The following is a 16,074-nucleotide window of genomic DNA, read 5'->3' as shown; positions in this document are numbered from 1 at the left end:
ATGAGCTTGTTGTGAAGTTGTTGTAAAAGAAAAAAAATGGAGAGAGAGCTATAGATGCTTCCTTGAATTCTTCTACAAAAGGCAGGATATCACTATAACAAAGAGCAAGGCATTCCTATATGCATTTACAGTCTGCCTGTCTGGCATCTACACTGCAGGCCTGGGGAGTTCTCAGCTATGCAAGTCATTTCAGTGAATTGTTCTTTTCTGTTATATCATGGAGTAGCTCTCAATCCATTGGGTGTGCAAATCCCAAATTTCCCTGCCAGCAAATCCATCTTTGGGAATTGCTATTTGCACTAAACAGCCAAGTGGGAATAAGGGAGAGTTTTCTTGCAGGATATATTACAACCCATAAATGGAACATAGAAGGAACAGATTCTTCTTGGAGAGATCTTTTAGTAAAGTGTTCTAGAGCAGAACAACAGATTGTAATGTATTGAAATATCAGTTTAATCTGATGAATTCTTGCCTAAGAGATGTTTCCTAAGTGGTTTGTTCTTGTCATTTCCACACAGCCCAAATCAAAATTTCATTTATCAGATGTGAACTGATGCAACAGTAATAATTGGATTGTCTGGGCTTGTCTATATTTCACCGCAGTGATTTGTAGAAAGGTCAGTGACATGCCATGCCAGACTTCTGTCTGCTATACAAGAGCAGGCAAGCCTTTTCAGATGTGTTTTTTCTATCAGAATGAGAAATCCTTTCTTTTTTCAGGTTCTAATAAACTCGGATTTAATGTTTCTTCCTCATTAACAATTTCAATATTTCTTGCACATTTTGTTCCACATTGCCCTCCTCCTCTCTTTTAAAAATAATCCTTCCATCGATTGTCAGTATTTAATATGGCCTGCAATGCAGGAGAAAAACCTAAGTAGGAGGCAGGCAGGCAGGCAGGCAGGCAGGCAGGCAGGCAGGCAGGAAGGACAAAAAACAAACCCAGTTTAGAAGCAGATGTGTTTCAGTACATAACAGCTCCTTCTAAAATCCTGTGTGCCATTAAGTAGTGAACATCTGTGAGCATACTCAGTAGGTTAATAATCCACTGGATGGACTCATAGGATTCATGAATGAATTATCATGAATGTTGATTCTACTGTTTCTAAATACACTGTTGTGGTTTTTTATGCCTGGCTGTAGACTGAACATGTTAATCATCAAGAAGATATAAATTGAGGTCCATGAGGTTCTACAATAGCTGCCTGTTCATGAATGACAATAGCTTCACCTCATAATCATAATACATGTCATACTGGCCTTGTTTTTTAGATGAAAAATATAATGCTTATCTGAATCTAAGTAGCAGTGTTAAAAACATGCAGAAACACTGAAAAAAAATGTCACATGCACTGTTGGACACATCATCTCATTCACCAAATTGTTTCCTTCATGGTGCAGAATAGAGAAGCAATCACCCAGTGTCCTACTTTCCATCTCTATTCTGTCATCATTGTGTCCACAAAAGGGTTAATGCTGGAATAACCAAAGGCCACTTCCTTTGGGTCTATCCATGCTAATTTCCCATAATCTTGTTTCCAGTAGCTCTGGAAAGTTCTGAACCTTTTGATAGATATAGATAATGTATTTTTTTTTCCTGTTCATATCTTTCTCTATCTGTACTTTTGCTTACAATTTATCCTGTTTTTGCCAGTTAACTGTTTTTGTTTTTTCTTTTGTATGTCTGTGGATGTTTAATAAGTAAACATCGATCTATAGTTTTGCTAGTTGAACTGACTGGGTTATATGCTTGCTCTGATCTGGATATAGGAATTAACTGGAAGTGTGCTGAATGCAAACTAAACTGGAAATGACCCAAAGTAATGTTCCAACAAGCAGTTGGTGTGAATGTGAAGAATTAATTCACCTTGATCTTATTTGTACCTCAATTACAGATATATTCATTTAATAAAAGCTATATTTATACTGCTCATCAAACATGGTTTTAGGACTGTTTACATACCATGATTTCCAACACTGTCCATCAGACTTAAAATACAGTCCTGCCCATGTTCTATATATTGTCAGTCTGATCACATGAAAGAATTTTTAGGAATAGCCACTGTTCCACAATATGTATTTATTTGTCAGATTTATCACCACCCATCTCCCCCACAAGGGATGATGTGTTGTGCTACTCATCTTGAGTGCTGTATTAATTTCTAATTGCAATCATTTTAAAAAGATATCAGATAAGTTGGAATTGGTGCATATAAGGAGAATGAAAGCAGACACAGCTTATGTGGAAGGTTAAAAAAACCCACCTGGATATGTATAACCTAGACAAAAGAAGTTCAAAGAGAGTCTTCAAAACCCAAAGGACAATCAAAGATCTTGGGCAGATTTGCTGCTTCTTTAGAAGGAAGGATTAGGTCTCCTAGGAAGATAGATTATAGCTGAACATTAATAGAAACCTCATAGGATCACAAACCAACTGACATGAGAGTCTTTTGCTCATTGAATGTCTTCAAGCAAAAACTGGCATCTATACTCATTGGTTTTGAATTTCCTGCACTGGATTACATTACCTCCTAATTATGATTTTATGATTCCAGGTATTTTGCCTTGCCAAGAATCTATGGCTTCTAGGTTGTTTGTGTTGGAATTTCTTTGTTTTTGCCCGGACAAGCCATTAGTTACCATGGTAATTGATTACTTCCTTAAGTATCAGTAGGGTATAGAGGTCAAATTTAATTGTCCTCAGTTTGAGTGTTAATAGCTGCATTGCCTGGGGGAGGACAGCTTGCTTGTTACTTGCTTAGTTTCGCCTTTGCAGCCGAGTAAGCAGCCCGGTGCTCTCTGAGAGCATGTGAATGCACAAGCCTGTAAATATGTTTTTGAGCTTTCTGTAAATAAATTTAATTTTATAGAAATGCCTGGTATGTGATTTTTCTGATCTCTCTGGGCCAAATGCTTTCCATCACTCTGCAACAGATTATGGGCCCAGTAAACCCAGTAAGAAACACAGTGAACCCCCAGAGAGAGCAGAGATATCAGCTCCACACCTCATGCACAATTTAAAAGCAGGTAACAAAGACCTGTGAAGATTTCCTTTGGAGCCACCTGGAGATTTTCCAGCCACTGCCGGTCTACAGGACAAAGAAGCCAGCTAAGGTGACTTGCAAAAGAAGGAAGAAGCCATGGCTATTTCCCAGCCCTCAGCGATGCCTCTTGAGCACCGATCAGAGACCAACTACTTGAATTGAGCCCTGAAGATGGAGATGTATCTTTGCAGAGAGAATCTTTGGCTGCCAATTTGTGAGCAAACCCCCCAAAATCCCAGTGCTGAATGGCTTAGACAGGATGAGCGGGCTAGAGCCACCATTATCCTGGGAGTTCAGGACAATCAGCTAGTGCACATGTGAGGTATGCAGTCTGCAAAGCAGCTGTGGGATGCTTTGAGAGACTTGTATGTAAAGGCAACAGCAGGGAGTAAAGTTACCCTGACAAAAAAGCTGTACAAAGCCTACCTTGCAGAAGGAGATAGCCTTCCTGAGCACCTGCATCATATTCAGCAGCTGTTTGTTGAGTTGCAGGAGAGAGGAATGGAATTTACAGCTCTCACAATATCCTATTTCCTGCTGTCCTCATTGAATGAAACATGGGACATGCTGATTTGTATCCTGGAGGCTATGCCTGAAGTAGACCTCACCCCATCGTATATTACACAGTGCCTACTCGCTGAATGGGAGAAGAGAGAGGAAAAATCCCCCCACATCTATTCTGGAAACTGCAGAAGGGAAAAGAAGGGAAAAGAAGCAGAGGCCACAGCTCTAGCCAGCCAGCGATGCTTCACTTGTGGTTCAGCTGGACATTTGCAGAAAGACTGTGCCTTGAGACCCAAGAGTAGAAAGACAGAGAAGAAGAACACAAGGACAACACAGAAGAAGGTTCTTCAGACAACTCAAATTGCACAGGTTGCTGAGAAGGGTAATTCTGATGTATGGGTGTTAGATTCTGGGGCCAATTGTCATTTATGTAATTGTAAAAGCTCTTTTGTGTCACTGTCTAAAACTGAAAGACAAAGTGTATCTTTGGCTGATGGGTCTGTGACCAAAATTATGGGACAAGGTGACTTGTATTTATCCTGCTTGGGAGAAACTGTAAAAGGTGTGTTGTATGTGCCAAATTTACAGTCAAACCTTTTATCTGTGGCACAATTGGCTGCAACAGGGTATATCATAACATTTAAGAAAAATGGTTGTGAGATATGAAAAAATGGGAAATTGTGTGCTACTGGTATGTTAAAAGACTCCTTGTACCTTGTGCAAAATGCAAGGAAGCCAAGCTGCAAGGCTGCAGTTGGCAACACACCATATCATGACCAATGTGTACACCTGATGCACAGGAGATTTGGTCATGCTAATTACAAATATATAGCACAAATACCACAGCTGTGTGCTGACCTAAAGATAAAACCCTGTGATAAATACTTAGACGGTATAGTTTGCAAAGAATGCAAAACACTAAAAGCTCCTGTGAGTAAGCACAGTGACAGAGTTACAACTAGACCTTTGGAAATTGTACACTCTGACATTATTGGTCCTTTTGCTCCAAGTCTTGGACAAGCAAGGTATGCAATGACCGTCATTGATGATTTCTCAAGATACACATTTATCTACATCTTAAAACATAAAGATGAAGCATTTGAGAAATTTAAAAGTTTTGTGACATGGGCAAATGGAAAATTCCCTAGGCCTGTATCTGCACTCCAATGTGATAGAGGAGGAGAATACCTTTCTCACAAATTCAGAAAGTTCCTAGTGGAAAAGGGGATAGAACAAATTCTTTCTAACCCTTACACCCCTCAGCAAAATGGTGTTGCTGAAAGAAAGGGCAGAACCTTGCAAAATGCAATGGAATGCATGTTAAAAGATTCACGATTATGTTTTAAGTACTGGGGAGAGGCCATATCTACTGCCACTTATGTACAGAACAGGTTGTATAACTCTGTGATTCAGGACACTCCATTCCATTTGTTTTATGGTGTGAAACCAAAGGTAAACCATCTTAGAGTGTTTGGTAGTACTGCTCGGGTTCATATTCCAAAACAACAGAGAAGGAAAGGAGGCCCCACAACAAAGAAAGCCATCTTTGTTGGCTATGAACAAAGCCAGAGGAGCTACAGGTTCATAGTGGGAGATAAATTGATAATTAGCAAAAGCGCTTCTTTTGCTGAGCAAAACTGGGGGAGATTAAATTCTAGCTCTCCAGTTGATCTGATCACCACAACAGAACAGCAAGGACTTGCTGATAGTGATCTTTTGCCTGATGAGGACATTAAACCAGAAAAGCAAACTGAAGATCTGTCTGATGAGACAGATGCTTCTCAGGAAAGTGATAGGAGTCAGAATTTAAGCCCTGTATTACCTCGCAGATCTCAGAAAAGTAATAAAGGTGTTCCTCCATCATGTTTTCAGGCTGAAACAGTAAAGGCTTTTCACATATTTACTGAACCTGAGTCCTTAGAACAAGTGAACGCTTTACCACCTGAGGTTGCACAAAATTGGCATTCTGCCATGCAACAGGAGTTAGCGTCCTTGAAAGAAAATAAAACATGGAAACTGGTAAATCTACCTCCCAATGAACGCTGTCTAGGTTGTAGGTGGGTTTTCAAACTGAAGATGCTGATGGAAAATCCAAAAATTTAAAGCAAGGTTAGTTGCAAAAGGGTTCACTCAAAGGAAAGATTTAGACTTTGACAAGACTTTTGCACCAGTTACTAAAGGTGAATCAATTAGATTGCTTTTAAAAATTGCTGCACTCAAAAGAATGTCAGTTCATCACTATGACATTCAAACTACATTTCTCTATGGAGATTTAGACCACAAATTATATATGCAGCAACCCCCTGGCTATGAAAAAGGGGAGAATCTGGTCTGTGAACTGCAAAAATCAATCTATGGGTTAAACCAGGCTGCTAGATCCTGGAACCAAAAATTAGATGAAAAACTGCAGAATTTTGGTTTTGAAAAAGGAAAAGCAGAGCCATGTGTATTTATGAAGAAAGACAAGCAAGGCAGTATGTATCTGTACATTTATGTTGATGATTTGCTGCTGTTCACATCAACAGAAAAACAAAGGCTTGATTTTGAAGCCTGCATGAAAAGCCATTCTACATTAAAAAGCTTGGAACAGTAACTAATTACCTAGGCTTGAAAATAAACAGGGGAAGGATGGTAGCTTTCTGTTAAGCCAATGTAGTAAAATTCAAAAGCTCCTAGAGGATTTTAACATGCAAGACTGTAAACCAGTCTCTACTCCAATGATAACAGATTTTCAGAAAGATATAGGAGAAATTCAATTAACTGAGGCAGAGAAATATAGATCTGCAATTGGAAGTTTACTGTACATTGCAAATCACTCTCGCCCAGATATCTCAAATTCTGTGGCCATTTTAAGTAGACAGGTAGAGAAGCCTACATCTACTGGAAAAGCAACATTGAAGAGGTTAATGGGGTATTTGCAAGGAACAAAGAATTATTGCCTGAAGCTAAATGCCTGTGGAACAGAGAAATTGTAGGCTTTTGCCTATTCTGACTGGGGAGCAGATGTCAGTGACAGGAAATCCACTTCTGGGATTTTAATTCAATTTTCTGGTTCAAGCTTAGGCTGGCATTCTAGAAAGCAAACACTTGTTGCTCTTTCCACTGCAGAAGCAGAGTTTTATTCTCTAGCACAAACCTGTAATGAGGTTGTATGGTTTAAACAGTTGTTAAAAGACATAGGCATGGAAGTGAACCAGCCTATAACTGTTTATGAAGATAATCAAGACTGCATTGCAATGGCAAAATCTGAAGCCTGCAAGAATAGGACAAAACATATAGATATTAGATATCACTATATCAAAGACATGATAGCCAAAGGGGAAATAATGTTAAAATATTATGAATCAAAAGATATGATGGCTGATATTTTAACCAAACCTCTTGCTCTACCAAGACATACAGAGTTGACAAAGAAAATTGATTTGTGTCTTGCCCCTTAGCAAAACAAAGGGGTGTGTTGGAATTTCTTTGTTTTTGCCCGGACAAGCCATTAGTTACCATGGTAACTGAGTACTTCCTTATGTATTGGCAGGGTGAAGAGGTCTAATTTAATTGTTTGTAAATAAAAACCTGCCATTTTCTAACTTTGCTGCAGTTCTAGCCTTCTACAAATTCATTTGCCAGTATTATTTATTTTTCCTACAGCTGATTTTTAAAATTTGATTTTGATTATGTGCCATCAAGTTGTTTTCAAGTCCTAGTGACCACTCAGATAGATTTTCTCCATGACGATCTGTTCCTAACCCATTCTTTCAGGTCTCCCAATGGTGCACGCATCACCATCCACCTTGCTGCTGACAGTTTTTATCCAGCACAATCTGACTATATCTACCAAGTGTCTTCACACCATCTCAGTACTGTAGCTTTGGAAAAGCAGAAATTGCATGTTGCTTTTGGATAAGCTGTGGAAACCATTATGAGTTACCAGCAGGCTCTAGTTTTCTATATGAAGCCCTTGAGTCTATGTAATTGAAATTGCCCATAGTTCATGAAAGAGTAAAGCAACTGGGTGACCAAGTTTTTGTACTGCAAAGTCTGCATCCTCCCATTCGAATGTAGAATATTGCTTAGTTTTATGAACAGAAAGAACTTTAGACTTTCTAATGGTTGAACAAAATATACAAGGACTAATTGTTGGACTATAGGAATCCAAAGCAGAAAGTTCACAAATTACTGTAAAGTATGTTTTACTGACCATATGTGTGCACTAACTTGCTAAACCATAAGCCAAGTTTTACAAACCACATGGCTGGTTTTATGTGTTATACTAAAACAAAGCTAAAAAAAAAAATCACAGTATGGCTTACTGCAGTATCTAAACCCAGCAATGTTTTATAAAGAAAAGACTATATTTATTGAATTTTGGGGGGGAAATTTTCTTTTCCTTGTGGAGCAAAAGTATCTCAAGTATCTTGTACTAGTTTTTTTATTACATTCCATTTTTCAATAAAGAGGAACAACTTTACCCAATAGATCTGTATACATTTTTGGTGGGTAAGGCCTCAAGAGGTACAAGGGAATAGAAACAGCTCTTTCCTTCTATTTTGGCAGAATTTCTTATTTGTTTTTAATAAAAATAGGTGCCTGAAGCCAATCTGAACTTATTTTGCTTCTTATTTTGACAAGCTGTCTGGCAAATCATACCACCTTTATTCTGCAGCTTAATTCAGATTTTGCTGGTATAATTCCAGGTGGCCCTGGGGGGCAGACAAATGGATCTGTGGATCTGCCTGCAACCAACAAGCCCAAATATGGAAGGTGCTTTCATGCTCTTTGTTGAAACTACACAGAATGAGCCATAAAAGCTTTGAGAATTCATTTGTTTGTATATGCAATTTATATGGCCACCCATCAAAGAGCAGTAACTATAGATTAAATCCAAAAGACAACCAACACAATTCGTTAAAATAAACAACTGTAAACTGTCAATATAACACATGCCCACAGTCTAAATGATTCTATATTCATAAGCAGTAGAAACACAACCAAACAAATCAAAAGCGGGGCTAGCTTAATATCCTGGCCCAAATGCCCAAGGGAACTGCTGAGCAAGACTGAATAACTTTGGGTTTGGGGGCCTGCAGGTTCCAGGGACTTATCATCTTTGGTTCTGGATGGGATGGCATTGCCCCAAGCAGACCTGGTGTGCAATCTGTGGATTGCAATGAAACATCTGCAAGAAAACAACAAGGCTCAGAGAGTACCAAGGACTCCACAATCTGTGGACTCTCCTGGACTCACAGCTCCTGCTCAAAGAGCAGGTGGTAGCTGTGGCCTGGAGGGCCATTGCATAACTTTGTGTTGTGAGCCAGTTGCTCCTGTTCCTGAACTGGGAGGCTCTGCTCAAGGTCATTCATGCCCTGGTCACCTCTCAAATGGATTACTATAACAAGCTATAAATGGGGCTGCCCTTGAAGAGCATCCAGAAGCTGCAGCTACTACAAAAGGCAGTGGTGTGGTCAGTTATATGTAATCCTTGATCAGTGCACTCCTCTGCTCTGCAGGCTGCATTGGATGCACAGGACTGTGTTATTTGAAGGACCTCCTCTCCCTAGTTACATCTACCTGTCCTGTCAGGACCAGCAGGAGAGGCATGTTACAGGTCCCATCTATGAAAGAGTGTCATCTGGCAGGACTCAGGAAGAGAGCCTTTTCTGCAATGGTACCTGCCCTTTGGAACATCATTCCCCTAGGAACTTAGATTGGCCCCAACCCTGCCATCATGCTTGTGGGTCTGGCAATGGTGGGAGCTTTTACAATGGCTTTGTTGAGCTTGACACAACAATGGATTTTGCTGCTGACCATGGTTGTTTTTGTTTCAGTTATAGATGGTTTTATATGTTTGCATCTTGGTTTTTAACCTGTTTTTATTGTTCTTTTCAACTGTTGTGAGCCATCATGAGTCACTTAGGTGAGTTAGGCAGCCCAAATCAAATATTTAATGCCTTGAAGGAGGCTAAAAGGGTCAGGTCCAACTGGATCTCCAGGGGGCTGTTGTTCCACAGGGTATGCACTGCAACAATGAAGGAACAACTCAAGATGATTTTGTTTAAAAGAAGGGACTTGGAATTTATCCATCAAGTTGATTCCAGGGGGACAAGTCAAACAATTGAAGACAAGTGCTCTCACAAGTAACCTGGCCCTATGCCATGTATGACTTTATTATTTTTATCACCTTGAATTGCACCTGGAAGCTCACTGGAAGCCAGTGCAGCTCACTTAATGGTGTTATATGGACAAATTGTGAAATGCCCAGAACTGCCCACTCCACTGCATTCTGGTCATGTTGTTGCTTTTGAATGCTCTTAATCCACACAGAAAATTACTAATGCAGGAGTTACTATGAATAGGGTTTTCCAATCCAGAAAAGGGCACAATTGGCACCCAAAATTAACCTCTGCAAAGGCCCTCCTGCCTGTAGTTGCCACCTGCTCTTTAAGCAGCAGCTGTTGAGTCAAGAAGATGCCCCAAATTGCATGCCAGCTGTATCTGGGTGCTACCCCATTCAGAATTAAAGATGGAAAATGTCTGGATCCAAGGGGAACCAGAACCCAGAGCCACTTGGTTTTGTCAAGATTGAGCTAAAGCCTGTTCTCTCCATCTATATTCACACAGCTTCCAGACACTGGGAAAAAACCTTGGCAGCATCATTTGGTTGACCTGGGGCAACTAGATATAAGGTTGGTTATCATCAGCATATCATGTCAATGGATGAGCTTGTCCAGGGATTGAATGCAGATGCTAGTATGTCTTCAAGAACTTTTTAAAAAAAGACATTTCTCAGTTTAATAATCTGTGTTTTTTTAAGTGTTTCTCTCAACAGTCCACAAGTACCTTTACTGGCAGGAGAAATCAGATCAGGAAGTCAGTTTGTAATGATTAGAGACAGAGATAAAGAATATGTAGCAGCTGACAGCATAATCATAGTATCATTCATTCTTGGCTGGCACCAAGGAGAGAAGCAAGTCAGTGCAGTCGTGCCAATTTATACTCACTGAAGGTTAGCAATATGCACATACTATCACACAGACACTACTGTAGGACAACATTCATGTCTTTTCCATTTCCTGATGACTCTCAATTGGTATTACTAATTCCCCCCAATATATAGAACCTGTGCTAGAGGGAGATACTATCAGCATTTTGTCACTTATGCTGGAAGTATAACTTGTCTGATTTTATTTGTTCAGCTGGATGTGTTGACTTCAAGGAGATCTGAATGATCAGTTGAGGGGCACTTTCTCTCAGCCCAACTTGGTACAATGTAGACTAGCCTCCTCGTGGTGCACCCCAGGCAACGTGACTTGTCAAGGCTAAATAGTCTACACATCTGGCTGCTGGACCTCACAAGGATTTCCCAGCAAGAAAAAGCAGCATGAACACTGAACTGCTATGCCATACGATTAAAAAAAAAAAAAGTTGAGGGGTTTGTAACTTCACCCTATTGTTTAGCAGATTGTTCAGCATTGTGAACTGCATACTGCTGAATGTCTTTTTCATTACAGAAATAAGGTCTGCACAATTGTACTAACAATGTCATGAGGTAGCCTCTTTGAGAACGTCCATAGCCAGCAATCCATAACCTTTGTTCATTCAAGAGCCACATTTGGACTTTGAGCAGCACTCTCCTAAATGGGTAGAGCCAGGAACAGACAGGCCAAGGATTTACATTCAATGGAAATAATATATCATCAGTTCATTTCTGTGACATTAAAAAGTGTAACCTGGCAGCAATTTTAAGTGGGTTTTGTAGGGAGCATCCAAGGTGTGGAGGTGGTTGTATGTGGCTCTGACAGATTGGGCATCTTTTGCTTATGGAGGCATACGTTTTGCCTCTTAGTACTATTTACTTATTTTGGTGTAACAAACTTTGCCATTAAAGAACAGTTTATAAATCTAACTTAAAGGTGACAAACATACTGTAAATAATATCCAAGATCATAAAATTAGATGTCTCAGTTGGATTATGATTTCATAAAACACAGACACACACACACAGTACAAAGGAACCAGACTTCATTTGCTTTGTTTTTAACTATTAAGACACTCATACTGGAATTATCCTATAATGAATCTGGAGCATTAACTTGAATTGTTACATAAATAGGTTTTAAATAAAATGATAAAATAGGGGAGGTAGAAGTAGAAAAAAAATCCATCTAAATCTGTTCACTGAAGAAATTTGCTCAGCTTTTTGAAGCTACATGAATGGAAGACCAGAATTATTGTTGCTATTATAGTTATGGCATTGATGGGGGAATGTTGTTTTTTATACTCAAGAGATTATTTTGAAATAGGTCACTGTGCATGACTTGAATATCAGGGACATTTAAATAATTGTATAGGTAGAAGCTGCAGTCATCATCTAACCAAAATTAAACACAAAGAAGTCCTATTAACTTCAGTGGCATTTAATAAATGTTTATTAATCATAGTCAATTAATGGAATGTGATGATGTAATCATAGTTTTCTAGACACAGCTCTTATGCAACTGTGCCCAGGCTGGGAAAAGCTGCAGTTCTCAATGACATAGTAACTCTAAATTAAGAAGACAGAAGCATTGTTACATTAAGTTAAGCTATGGTTTGTTTAACAATGGTTTGTTGAATGAAGCACACTTGATTAGGTTCACACAACATGGTCAGCTGTAAATCTTGTTTATATACTGCAATGTCAGGATTCACACACAAAACCAAATCTCTTTATGGCTAAATGTGGTATGTAAAGTCAACTACATATCCCTAAGGTATTTGGTAGTATAGATATTAGACATTCCTTCCACAACAGTGTAACTGTTGTCATGACCTGTGATGCTCCAAGGATTTTCCTGCTGGCTTTATTATCCAATTACCTTTTACAATTATATATATTTAGTGGCTTCCTCCTGTTAGATTATATTCATGCAGATTCATTAAGATTTGCCATATATCTTAAAACCAGAATGTGATAAAACCCATTCAGCAAGATAATCCTATTGTGTGGAACAGAAAGATTGATGGGAGGTCACATCGTTTTTACAAAAAGTTAATTCATAGGTGCTGAAAACATCTAAAAAATATTATTTTCAAGAAGACAGGAACTTTGTCTGAAAATAGGATGGTTTGCCTGAAAAGATGCCCAGAGATCCCAATAGGATTTGAGAAAAAACAAGCCAGGGGTCTCTCTGAGCTTTAAAGGGAAAACATCCACTGGGTAATAAAATGGCATGTATGGTAAACAGGAAAAGAACTCTCTACCAAGTGAGAGGCCTTGGAGGTGAAAAGGCTGGGAAGAGATAAGGAAATAAGGAAAAAATGTTTCTATTGATTATTCTGGCAAAACCTGGCAACATGAATCTTGGTGAGAGGCATTTGTACTTTCCAGCATAATGGCATTTGTGCTTAGTGAAAGCTACCTCAGATCAATTAGAAACAAATGTGGAAATCCATAGTTTTAATTGGTTCCTGTATGTGAAATGTCAACATTTGTTAAATCCAAGCAAGCTGGAATGTAAAGCAAAATTTTGCATGCAGAAAATCCTAGATTCAATATTCTTGCTTTCCAGTATGACTGGGAATTTCTCTTGAGTGAAACCAGGAAAAATTACTCTTGATATAAAACTGAGGCAGAAAGTGATTAGATTCTACTGCTAAATAACTGGATGATTTTTAGTAGATTACTATAGGCATTCCAAATCATTTTAATTTTTTAAAAAATACTTGTTTCAGGTTATTTTTGATGTGCTCATAAGTTTTACCACCAGTTTTCCACATTTGTAAAATATCAGTATAAATGGGATGCAGTGACAAAGTCCATTCATCTAGTAATTTGGCCCCATATTGAGAGCCTGAATAGATGAGAACTCATCTTTTAATTCCCAAATGCTTTTCTGCATAATCTTTTTTTCCTAGTAAAAAATAAACGGTGCCTTTAACATTACCCTTAGAAAGGTAGATGTAGCCACCCAGTAATTTTCTGATTTGTGATACCTCTGGTGGAACCTTTTGCTTGACTGGGCAAAGCAAACTCCTCCTCCACAATCTGTGAAGTCTGCTCTTTTGATACGAAGAGGCCAAAAATGCCCTTTCCAGACCACCCAGTTTGCCTGTATTCTGAAACTCAAAAATAGTTTGTTCAAGCAGGTAACATGTAACTACATGAGACCATCCTTGCTCCACTTGACCTCTTGGCAGCCTTTGATACTACTGACCATGGTATCCTTCTAGAATGGCTTCAGGGGTGGGGGTGGGGGGCACTGTGTTCTCCTGGTTTACCTCTTTCCTCTGAGTCCATTTCCAGTGGGTGATGATCAGGGGTGAAAGGTCCCGTCCTCGGCCCCCGCTTCATGGGGTGCCACAGGGGTCAGTGCTCTCTCCGCTCCTGTTTAACATCTACAGTACATGAAGCTGCTGGGTGAGATCATCCATCATCATGGGGTGAGATATCATCAGTATGCCGATGATACTCAGTTCTGCATCTCTGCTGATGGTGAGTTAAGCAATGCTGCAACTGCCCTTTCCCGGTGCCTGGAAGCTGTTGAGGTCTGGATGGGGAGCAACAGGTTGAAGTTGAACCCTGGCAAGACAGAATGGCTGTGGGTTTGGGGCTCTTTGGTTTCCAGAGAATTACCATCTTTGGTCTTGGATGGGGTTGCACTGACCCAGACAGACCCTGTGTGTAACCTGGGGCTTCTCCTGGATTTACAACTCCTGCTCAAAGAGCAGGTGGCAGTCATGGCCAGGAGAGCTTTGCACAACTGCATGCTGTACACCAGCTATACCCACTCCTGGACCAACAGCCCCTTCTCACAGTCACCCATGCCCTAGTCACCTCCTGTTTGGACTATTGTAATGCATTCTACATGGGGCTGCCCTTGAAGAGTATCCAGAAGCTTCAGTTGATTCAAAATACAGTGGCCCACATAGTTTTGCACAAGCCTAGATTTGCGCATGTGTCACCTTTTTTGCAGGAGCTGCATTGGTTGCTGATTTGCTTCTGGGTCCAATTCAAGGTGCTGGTTATCACCTGTAAATCACCTACATGGCTTGGGGCCAGGTTATTTGCAGAACCACCTTTCCCCAGTTACATCCACCTGGCCCATCAGAGTGGGGAGGAAGGGTATATTGCGGGTCCCTTCAGTTAGGGAAGTACATCAAATGGGGCCAAGGAAAAGGGCCTTCTCCATGTGGCTCCCTCCCTTTGGAACATCATTCCCCCAGAGATAAGACTGGCCCCTCTTTGCTCCTTTTTCAGAAGGCCCTGAAGACGTGGCTTTGTCAGTGGGCCTGGGGACCCCAGGTTGCTTTGGAGCCAATCAAGTGTCTGATATGAATGTGTTGGCTGCTGCTGTGGGATGTGTACTGTTTTTTTATGGTTTTTAATTCTGTAAGCCACCCAGAGTCACCATTTAATAAATAAAATAAATAAATAAACTGGTTTAGTCAGTCTGATTTCATTAATTTATTTAGAATTCTGTGTGTATGATTGATGACTCTCCTTGTTTTTCTATTTTCTTTTCAATAAAATCCCTTCTATATTTAGATGCTGTAGTGACTTGCCACATCCCCCCATTCTTCAGGTGTGAACAAAGGGTGACTTTCTCCTCTGATCACCAGTTGTTGTTGTTTTTTAAACCCTATGTGTTTGTTTTTGCAGTGAGGAAATTGGAAGTATGGTGATTTGTTTATTTATTTACAGAACTTATATGGCTGTCTATCTCATATAATGATCCTAGGTGGCTTGCAACAATAAATAAAAACTAGGATAAAATTACCCTTTCCCCCAGCAAACCCCCCCATCCTAGTCCAACCCCCATCCTAGACTGGAGAAGAGCCAGGTCGTCATGGCCTTCCAGAAGGCTAAAAGGGTAGGGATCCTTCATATATCAGTGGGAGGCTATTCCAAAGGGATGGAGTGGCCACTGAGAAGGCATGCCTCTGTGGTCCCATCAGGTGACAACATTTAAGGGAGGGGACCTGAGCATATTCCCCCTTAACTAAACTAGTAGGACAGGCAGATACCCTCAGGGAAAGGTAGTCCCACAAACCAGGAGACTGACAGTTCTAGTCCCGCCTTAGGCATGAAAGCCGGCTGGGTGACCCTGGGCCAGTCACTCTCTCTCAGCCCAACTCACCTCAGAGGGTTATTGTTGTGGGGAAAATAGGAGGAGGAAGGAATATTAGGTATGTTCGCTGCCCTGAGTTATTTATAAAAATAATAAAGGTGGGATAGAAAATAAATAAATAAATAAATAAATAAACGTTGCTAGTCATATTCAATATACAATTTCTCAAAACCTTTAAAACAACCATTAGAAACCAACTGATTGAAAATGTTGATCCTTTGTTTAGTACAAGCAAACCAGTAAAACTATATAAAACTTACTATTTTTAAGTTTGGGTTTTTTTACCATATCAATTTCTCATGTGATCTGGGATTAAAACATAACACTTAACCTATTAATGATCAAGTATACCTGGAAGGAAGATCCTTGTTTCATATATAGGGACCCTAAAACTTGCCAAGATTTCATAGGTGTTACACGCT

Source organism: Candoia aspera, chromosome 7 (genome assembly GCF_035149785.1).
Source record: "Candoia aspera isolate rCanAsp1 chromosome 7, rCanAsp1.hap2, whole genome shotgun sequence".
NCBI lineage: Eukaryota > Metazoa > Chordata > Lepidosauria > Squamata > Boidae > Candoia > Candoia aspera.
This window is presented reverse-complemented; position numbering follows the sequence as displayed.